The following is an 11,499-nucleotide window of genomic DNA, read 5'->3' on the forward strand; positions in this document are numbered from 1 at the left end:
TTTTTTTTTTTTTTTGTGTCTGTTACCACTTTTTCTTGCTCTCACCGAACCGATTTCTTTCAATGATACGTCAAAAGATCACAAATAATTTTTTTTAATAGATGCATAATGTCCTTACCTATCATTTGATATATATTTTTTTATAAATTTGACCATTTATCTGCACACAGGGGGGGATTTAAAATGACAACTTATTCACAAAAAATTAACTTTTTCAACTTAACTTTTGAAAATGTTCCGGAAGGTCTGACACTTTTATATATATATTAAATTGAAGCTAATGTAATATACTTTATTATGGTAAAAAAAAATTTCGGACTTTATTTTATCTTCACGGTAAAAATGGCTACCGAATGCTATTTTTGTGTGAAAATTCTCTTAATTATTTTTTACATTTTTAACTTTATTATGCTATAACTTTTTGAAAAATATATGGATCAATACAATTTTTTTATGAGAAATAATATTTTTTAATAATCTCTTTTTCATTTGACATACTATATCTTAATCAGGATATTAATAAGGAACTAGCAGATCATGTAGCTTTTGGAATAATACACCAATTTTTTAAAATTAAACACAATCTAAAGATTTGCATCGAAGCGTTTATTTTTGATAGTGATTTTAATCACTGTCAGATATCATTATACTTGATCCAAATATGTCACGTCACTACTGTGCCGCGACCCCCCTGTGCTGGGTTTTTTTTAATCAGAATTAAGCCTCAGAAAGGGGTTTTGACAAAAATATATCATCAACTAATTTTTGAAAGGGGTTAGTTAGGATAAAAATAATTTTTCAATCTTTGAACAAATAATTCAAGTTTAATTCTATTTCATGAGTCTTAAGTTTGGTTTGGTAATATTTTTAAAAGTTTAAAACAGAATTTACCGGCTCTTAAGGAAATAATAGATACTATGCAAGAAGAAGTTGCTAGCAATAAGATGATTAAGTCAATTCCTTTGATCAATGATACTGTCTCCAAAAGAACTGATGAAATGGCAGGTGAAATCGAAAACAAACTTATAAATTATTTAAGAGAAAATAATTTTGCACTACAGATTGACGAATCAACTTTGACTTTACTTACTGCAGTAAGTACTTTTGCATACTGCAGTAAGGTGGCTTTCCAAAGGAAAATATTTGTGTCGTTTTTTCGCATTATTTGACTCAATCATTGAATTTCTCGATAAAATTGATCCTTTCTTAAAAGATAATTTGAAGCAACGAAAAATTAAGATTGGGTACCCACAGATATTTTTGAAAAAATGAATATGTAGTCAATTTGAAGCTTCAAGGGAATAAGATGAACTTTATCAAAGCCAAAGGAATAATTTCCTCATTAATTTTTAAGTTTGATCTTTACAGATCAAACATAAATCGTCAAGAACTGAGTCAGTTTTCGAATCTCAAAATTCTAATTTTCACTGATCATATTTTGCAGCTCAAAAAAGACATGAAATCAAGATTTCAAGACCTACTTGAGTTACAAATCTGTAATTGGATTTTAGATCCATTTTCGTTTGAATTTGTGGAAGATCTCGAACCTCATTTACAAAAGGAGTTTATCGATCTTAAACACGATTGTGAGGCACAACTTGTTTTGTTCTATAAGTTTATAGAAAGTAAAACTTTGTCAACTTATTTTTAATTAAAATATATTTATTGATTATTTATACGTAACTTAATAATCAAACATAAATATTTGTTATATTAATTAGAAGGATTTTGTTATTATTTAGGCCATAAGCGAAACTCTAATTTCAGATTTTGAATGGGTTTAAAAACGTATATTTTGGTATTGGATGAAAATTCCTTATAGACCAGTAAATTTATTTATAAATAATAATCAATTTTTTTTTAAGTATAACATCAAGACCTTCAAATTTTATTTATAAAAGTAATAACTACTTTATAATTTTTTATAATTTCTCTGTAAAAGTTACAATACAAAATTAATAAATATCAATTTCATACTTATTTAATTGCTTTAATAAATATTTATTCATATATTAGATTTCTAAATCATAAAATTTGTAATTAGGATACAAATGAGGAAATAGGAGATCATGTTACTTTTGGAATAATCCACCAATTTTTTTTAATTAAACGCTATCTACAGATTTGCATCGAAGCGTTTTTTATTTTGATAGTTACAAAATAATGTATACAATTTTCAACGTTTATATTATAAATTATGAGATTAATGTTCTAATAATATAAAATAATGTATTATTTTATTGCATATGGCACGTTATTAGTGTACAAAAACAAAATGTAATAACGGAATATAATAAAATAAAATAAAAGTAATAACGAATTAATATAAAAAAAAACATAAAACGAATAAATTAAATAAAAGAAACAAATAAACTAATAAATAAATACTGAACTTGGTTTCCGAGCATTCCTCAACAGTGTGCCTAAAAGTTTGGATCTGGCCACAGTTACAGAGCGGATAGTCCATCATTCCCCATTTGTGCATTAGATAATTGCACCTTCCCTGCCCAGTTCTTACGTGGTTTAGGGCAATCTATGCTGCACTGAAGAATTCGGAGCTGAAACTAATTGGGTTGGATCACTTATGAAGTGGTTATTCTGTATTTGTTCTATTTTTTAACGCCCGTATAAGATTCCTAGATTTCAGTGTTTTGTTTGGTCCGTTGTATAAGTCAAAATAGATTGGAAGGTTTGGAGAGTTTTGTATTTTTTCAATTATCTTTAGCGTTGCTCTGTGCCTACGCACTTCTGGTGGGGCTATATGTGAGAGCACTGGTAGCCATTCTAACTTAGTTGATTTGAAACATTCTGATATAATTCTCATTGTATGATTAAGTTGTGCGTCGTCATTTTTAGTCTGAGTACTCCTAGCCCACACTGGGGCGCAGTATTCTGCAACGCTGTAAACTAATGCCAAGGATGGAATTCGTAGGATGTTCGCCCTACATCCTCAGCTTGTTCCGGTCAATTGGCTGATTATATTATTTTGTGTTTCAACTTGTCTGCTACCCCTTCTTGGTGCTATTTAAAAGTTAATGATCTGATTAGATTAATGCCTAGGTACTTTGGTGCATTTTCGGTCGGTATAGAATTACCATTCACTACCAGATTTATTTTCCTGTTAGCTTCTCTGTTGCTTAGGTGGAAAACAATGGAGGCTGACTTATCCGGGTTAAGAGTAAGATGCCAGGGTTTAAAGAAAGTGTGTACTTTAGCTAAGTTCTGGTTCAATACTATTTCCACCTCTTCAAATGTTTCCACTTGGGCTACTAAACCCACGTCGTTCGCGTATATAAATTTTCTTGATATATTTCTTGTTATATCGGCTGTATAGGCATTGAGTAAAATTGGAAAAAGGACAAAGCCCCGAGGGAGACCATTTTGGAGGTATTTATATTTAATCACATTTCCGTTTAAGTGTACTCAAAATTTCCTGTCAGCTAACATAGATTCAATGAGTCTGAGGGTCATTTTGCAATTCAAGATGTTTGCTAACTTCAGGAATATCCCACGTTTCCAGACTGTGTCGTATGTACAGGTAAAATCTAAGCATACTACTCTCGATTTCTGTCTTTCCTGAAAACTATTTTCAACATGTGTCCCCATTGACAATACTTGTTCACAGCAACTTCTACTTTGTCTGAAACCCGCCTGCTCCTCAGGTAGGGTGTCTTCAATTTTCATTTGTATCCTCGCCAGGAGGACCCTTTCAAACAGCTTATATACAATGCACAACAAGGAGATTGGTCTGTAGTTTTTAGGATCGCTTCTTGATTTACCGGATTTCAGGATTGCAATCATCTTTGCTTCACACCACAATTTAGGTAAAGAAGTTGTGTTTTTGACGTACGAGAAAATATTGGTGAACCACATTTTACCCTTTGGGCCTATGTGTTTAATGAACTCTGTTAATATCCCATCTACCCCAGCAGCTTTACCATTCTTTAAAAGACTCAGGGCAATTTCTATGTCTGCAACATTAAAGTCTTGAATTATTTCCGATCTTTCGACACAACTATTGAGTATTGTTTTGTATTCGTACTTAATCTTCGTTTTTTCATACTTATTAGGTTTTATGTTTGAGGTTTTGTAAAGGATATTTGAAACATAGTTCGGCGATACTTCACTCTCAGTATACAAAGGTTACGCGTCCCCCAGTTTCAATAGGAGACTCCAGCCTTTTCTGCTAGAAAGTGTGAAATGTAATTATCCGTGGTCTCTATCTATCTCTTCTTGCGTTCTTCATCTAACAGACTAATCTGGGGTTTTATTTTTGAATCGTTCGTTCATGAATGAATACGTTCAGATTTTATTTTATATAGGTTTATATGGCGAACGTTGTTCACGAACACGTTCGGAACGTATAAAACATATTTGCAATATTTATAAGTACATTAATTTTTACTTCTCATAAATGTTGACGATTTCGTACTCACATAATATAAATGAGATATGTATATATACCCAAAGTAGTAGTTTCATTTATTGATATATTATTACATTAAATCTTATTTTATATTTTAAAATTGAATGTATTTTCGTAAAACATTTTTAAAGTTCATACAAAATAAATAATTTCTTTAATGATATATAACTACAAATATTTTCTATTTATTATTTTTATATTTCCAGCGCTCTTAATAATAGAAATATAAATGCATAAACTGCATGTATAATAATTATATTTTTTAAAGAAATCGGTTCGGTGAGAGCTGAGAAAAAGTGGTAACAGATACTACAAAAATATACATCATAGTAATATTAATATCTTTTCAGCTTCGCATCGAAGCTAAAAACAACTTTTTTTAGTCTTTTTTTTTACAAATAATTTTGATGGTTCAACAACAATTTTAGAACAAGTATTCATTGAGTTACAAGCATTTTAATACGTAGAGTGGTTTTGGCTGGTGGGCGGAGTATACGTACACAAGTACTCGATGCACTTACCTGGGTTAGGTAGGTATCCATTGTATGTATTAAAAAGTTTTTAATTTGTTATATACTTGTTCTATTACTATTATCGACTCATCAAATTTTTTAAAAAATTCATTTTCTTTTTAGTGATCAAAAAATTATATTCATTTATAAATTTTGTAAAATTATTCTTTCCACAATACCCTCCAGTGCAAATTTGTATTAATTGACTTGAAAAGTAGCTAAAAAAGTTATGGCAATTGAAGTAAAAAAACCCAGCACAGGGAGGTCGTGGCACAGTGGTGACTTGGAATAGTTGGATCAAGTATAATGATATCTGACAGTGACTAAAATCACTATTAAAATAAACGCTTCGATGCAAATCTTTAGATAGTATTTAATTTTAAAAAATTGGTGGATTATTCCAAAGGCTACAAGATCTCCTATTTCCTTATTTATATCCTGATTAAGATAAAGTATGTCGAATAAAAAAGGGATATAAATATTATTTCTCATAAAAAAATTGTGTTGATCCATACACTTTTCAATAAAAAAAGTTATAGCATTATAAAGTTAAAAATGTAAAAAATAAAAACGAGAATTTACATACAAAAATAGAATTTGGTAACTATTGTCATCGTGAAGACAAAATAAAGTACGAAATTTTTTTTTCCATAATAAAGTACATTTTATTAGCTTTAATTTAATATATATATATATAAGTGTCAGACTTTCCGGAACATTTTCAAATGTTAAGTTGAAAAAGTTATTTTTATGTGAAACAGTTTTCATTTTGGATCATCCCTGTGGGCAAGTAAAGGGTCAAATTTATAAAAAATATATATAAAATGATAGGTAAGGACATTATGCATCTATTAAAAAAATATATATATTGATTTGTTCAATTTTGAAAAATTTATGGCAGTTTTAAGTAAAAAAAATTGAAAAATGTTGAAAATTAGAAATTTTTAAATTTGTAATTTTTTTGGAGATTTCCTTCATTTACGCGGAACGAGGGAAATTTTTTCAATTTTTGAAGGTAAAGTCTTCGACTAGATACGATTTTTGACCTTTTGATGTATCGTTGAAAGAAATCGGTTCGGTGAGAGCTCAGAAAAAGTGGTAACAGATATAAAAAAAAAAAAACACATCGTAATAAAACCAATAACTTCTCAGCTTCGCATCGAAGCTAAAAAGAATAATTAGACAATTATTCCACATTAAATATAATAAAAATGATTATTTTTTAAAATAAAATTAATTATATAAATAATATTAGGTCCCACCGAGATTTGAACTCGGATCGCTGGATTCAAAGTCCAGAGTGCTAACCATTACACCATGGGACCGTTGCAATGTGATTGATTATTTTATGCAGTTATACTGCAGCTTAATATTAACAATTTAGTAAAGTTGATACCCAACATAGAATAACTCAGTATAGATTGATAAATGACGATGATTAGCATTACTTTTATAAAACGTTACAAGTTAATTGTGTATAAGGTAATAACTTAAAGAGTTAATGGAAATTTAAAAATTTATATAACAATGACTCATAGAAGATAAACTATCGTGACGTTATTATTATTTATTGTTGTGTTCAAAACTTACTGTATTTAAATTTTTAGTCGAATTTTCATAAAAAGTATATATATATAAAAAAAGTTTTAGCCTTAAATATTACTGATAAAAATTACTTTAAGATCCACTAATTCAAACAAATTGAATTGCAATGTTAAATTGAAACATATCATGATTTGACCTTTTCAAAGATTGTCAAAATTTGGGATAGTTATTGTCGTGATAACTCAATTACGTTGCATTACATATCTTATAAAACTTTGATAAGCTATTAGTTATATGCATACATATAATTAATTAATCTATCATAATATTAGTACTGTTGTACACTACTTATTATACACTCATTTATGTTTAAACTATAAATGTTTTCTTAATATAATAATCATTTAATGTTCAATTTAATACAATAAACAAATATTCATTAATAGCGCTGACAACGATAACCCAAAATGAGGAGTAATTAATGATGGTAAATAAAAGTCTTAGTTCTGCTTTGCGCCAGAGCGAGTTTTGGATTCAACATAGAATTCAGTTCGATTTTTATTGAACCTCTTTGGCAAAGTCATTGTACCTTAGAGCAAAATACGAATTAAGTGAATTTACATTAAACCTATTATTGGTATTAATAATTTCAATAAAGAGCGATAAAGCAATACATTAAATCAATTTTACATTTAACTATTAGAGATTAGTTTGTGCCTTATTAATAGACTCTCGATTAGATATTCGAGAGAAGGTCATAACTGCTTCGTTGTCTCAGTATACTATGTAAGTTGCTTATCAGTTAGCTTATTAGACACTTCGACTGGGTATTTGTAAAAAGGTCACCATCATTTATTGCCACAGTGTCCCATATAATCTACAACACCGAAAGAACTCTTTCATTCATATTTAAAAATAACATATTTTTGAATACAATAGGCATTTTTATCATGAAGACAGCGTAGTTTTTTTTTCATATTACATAAGCTTTAATTTAAGTGTCCGTATTTCCGGAATACTTTTAAAAGTTAAGTTGAAAAGTCATTTTGAATTTCCTGTTGTAGGCAGGTAAAGGAACAGATTAAAAAAAATATACGAAATGATGCCTCATGTATCTATAAAAAAAAATTGTATTGATCCATACATTTTTCAAAAGTTATGGCAATTTAAAGTAAGAAAAATTGAAAAAATGTCAAATATTAGCAATTTTTAAATTTGTAATTTTTTTGAAAATTTCCCTAATTAGTGTGGAACGAAGGAAATATTAAAATTTTTGAGGATATTGTTTTCATCTATTTGCGATCTTCTGATGTATCGTTGAAAGAAATCGGCTTGGGTAGGCTGAAAAAAGTGGTAATAGACTAAAAAAAAAAACACATAGTAAAATTAATACTTTCTCAGCTTCGCATCGAAGCTAAAAATTATCTTATTAAGGAAATGGCAGATCAATAACAACTTTTGAAATAAAAAAATGAGATAAATATAAATAATATATCACATCTCACCACTACTCTATGTTTTAAATAATTATAAGTTATAACTATTTAAAACATAAAATTTGGAAAATTGGTCAAAAAATGTTAACAACCAGTAATTTTTATTATTAGATTCTTTAATTTTTTGTAAGTTAGTTAAATATGTATGTAAACAAAAATAGTATGTTTTTTAACCATACCAGACATATGTACATGAAAGATAAATTTTGGGAACGATTTTTTTTTAACTTTTTGAACATAATATAAGCTTTAACTTAATATATGTTTAAAAGGTGAAGTATTTCCTGAAGATTTTCAAAAGTTAAGTTGAAAAATGTATGAAAAAGTAACAATATTGAATTCCCTCCAGTGGGCAGGTTATGTTTATAAGAGTTCTAATTTAATTTTTTTATATAGCAACATTGATGTTTAACTAGTTCATATAATAGAAAATAATTTAACCAATGAAATGATTGATTAATAACAGTTTTTGAGCCATTATTTTAGAAGTTATAAAAACTTTATTATATTGGTATTATAGTATGATTTATGTTATTTTCATTGTTAAATATTTTTTTCTCACATTATTCTTCCTGCTCAGGTATAAAAATAATCATAATTCCTGAATTACAGGTTCAAAAGGTGTTATTGGCTAGTCATTTTTTTAATTTGACAATATTCTAAAGTTTAAAACAATTAAATTTGTATGTTACTATATAAAAAAATTAAGCGAACACACTTATAAGGAATAATGGATTGGCTTAAAAAATGTTGTTCCAATTGAAATCAAGAAATAGATATTACTCAACAAAGCAAAGAAAATAACATATATTTATTTTATGAGAAATCTATTAGTCAATAATAAATCATTGTAACATTAGTAAATAATCATTCTTGATTTAAATGTCAAAAAAAGTAATTTATTATGATTTATGAATCTGTGTCGTAATAATAATTCTTTAAGAAAGTGTTATAGTTTATGTAAATTATGCATATTAACACTTTGTATATTTTTTATTTAAGTTCATAACATAATAAGTTATGTGTTTCCATTTTAATGTTATGACGTAAAAGGGAATTTTTTTTCTTTATGATTTATTCATAAATAAATTGCTTTAACATCATATAAAATTTATAGCAAATTTAAGCAGATGTCATCTTTAGAAAAAAAAAATATTGAGAAAGACTAAAATTTTAAGTATTATAAATATAAATTAATTAATACATACATAAAAAGTATAAAGCTAAAAAATATATTTTTGTTAGTAAAATTTTTTTGTTGTATTTTGTTGTACTTTGTAATCGCAAAAAATCATTAAAGTTTTAGAGCTTTGTTAAACTTATTGATTTTGTGGGCCTAAATTAAATTTTATATAACCAACTATAAAAAAGTTTTATAAATAAAATTTTAGATATTTTCCTTTGATAATTGTTTGACAATTTTCAACTAATATTCAAATATTATATATTGTAGTACATAATTAATGACTATTTATTTTTCACTTAAATTCATCTAAAAATGAGGTTTTAATGACTAATTACTGAAAATTGAAAAGTTTCGCAGTAAAAGATAAGCTAAAATTTAAATTTTGATTGAATTATTTTTGTTTAAGCAGAAAATTATAACTTTTGATAATCGATAGCCTTATATAGTAAGTAAATGTTAAAACATCTTGAATCTGCATAACAACTCATAAATAGTCTCATAACTAAAAAAAAAATAACAATTTTTACTGAAGAGACAAAGTGGGTTATCAAGTTTATACAATTTAACTTCAAATTACTATCTCGTGAAAATTTGAAGTGATAATAATAAAGATAAATCAATGAACACTTACCTGCTTAAAATTTAGTGTTTTTATTTATTTTTGTGCAAAAATCCAAAAATTAAAAGTGGTGTCATTTTTTTAAGTGTACAGTATAGCGTTCTTTATCATATTTTTACTAGTTCTACTTCTTTAAAAAACTTATTATATAAATATATATATATATATATATTTCATAGTTTGGAAAATACATGACTTTTTTTCTTTTTAATATTAAAAATTGGTTTTTTATTACATTTTCTCTCTTAAAGAAATGTTTTAGAAGTAAATATTCAATTGTATTTATCTTAGAAAAAAGATAAAGTAATATTAATGTATAAAATGAAAGTAAGGTTTAAGTTTTATTTGATGTGTAATATACGTGCCATGTGCGAAAATAAACTATAATAGATATCGCTGATTGAATGTACAATGTTGGCCATTCATTCAATACTTAAAATATATTCTTCTTATCAATTATTTTTTATTCTGTTATGAAATAAAGTTTTCAATCCGTGTCAGTTAACAAACAGTATTAATATTTAATCGTTATATCGATCAACAAATTTTATGTTGATGTACTAGCGTCTATAAAATAAGCTTAGTGACAATGTTGTTTTTGGGGTACCGAACACTATACAAAGTGAATCAGATCCAAATCTTATACAATGTAAGAAATGATTAAAAAATTTCCATACATCAGTACGATATTTTTAATATACATGATATATTACCTAAACCTTGCCATTGATCACGTCATCATTTACATTTTTTTATAGTATATTTATCAGCATCAGCGAAGACAAACGGTTCTGTTAAGTATAATTGTTTTGAGTTGGTAATTTATCTATTTATTTTCAACTATTTTATCTTATACGGCTTTGCTATCCATTAGTATTTAATATTAAATATAAATGTTGCCCCTTAAAATTAAGATACTTATTGAAGAACTTTTAATATAAGTGTTAATTTGCTGTTTAATTATTATTTTTGTATCATTAATTAGATGTATGATTTCAGGCATCTACGAAGGTGACTCCTCTTACCCGCTCATCAGGCGATCGTTAACAAGTTTATGATATGACGGAATTCGGTGCAATGCACAACTAGCTGTCCTACGGTCTAGCTGATTTGTACATAATAATATGTAACTAAATAAAACCAATGTATTTTTCTTAATACTGTATTTATTTTGTGAGTAATTGAATGTATATGATAAACGGATTACTCTACGTATTTTTTTACTTTATTCATTATAAGTTATCTATTACAAAAAATTATTACCAATCTTATTGGCACAAGTCATAAATATTTATATGTATTTTTATTATATTGTAACCATTATGAAATAGTTATGGATGTTTTATCATATGATGAACAGTATCATATATTTATTTATAAACATTGAAAATATAGAGTCATAAGATATAAATTGTACTAAAGTAATGTGCTTTTTATGGCAAATATACAAGTAATAAGTATAAGAAATGTAGCCTATGACGCACATACTTTTCATATATGAATTAAGTTCGTAAATATTCTCAACATTAGTAAATTTATAAATAATTATTTATGCATTCAATCAATAAATAATAAGGTATTTATTAAATTTTTTTTTACAAAACATGTGAAAAAAAGTCATAAGTCATATAATTTATGTTTCTGTAACTAAATAATGTATTATTTACTTAGTGTACCGATATTGTATAAAATATTTAATAAATTAAAATAGATTT

At 26.7% G+C, this 11,499-nt stretch overlaps 1 non-coding gene across 1 annotated transcript; it reads right to left on the bottom strand.

Moving 5' to 3' along the window:
• Nucleotides 1-6,191: 6,191 nt before the first annotated feature.
• Nucleotides 6,192-6,263, bottom strand: Trnaq-uug (transfer RNA glutamine (anticodon UUG)). The gene has a single exon. It is a non-coding gene; the product is annotated as a tRNA-Gln (tRNA).
• Nucleotides 6,264-11,499: the final 5,236 nt, after the last annotated feature.

This window comes from Daktulosphaira vitifoliae, unplaced genomic scaffold (genome assembly GCF_025091365.1).
Source record: "Daktulosphaira vitifoliae isolate Bord-2020 unplaced genomic scaffold, ASM2509136v1 Scaffold_2, whole genome shotgun sequence".
In the NCBI taxonomy this organism is placed as follows: Eukaryota; Metazoa; Arthropoda; class Insecta; order Hemiptera; family Phylloxeridae; genus Daktulosphaira; species Daktulosphaira vitifoliae.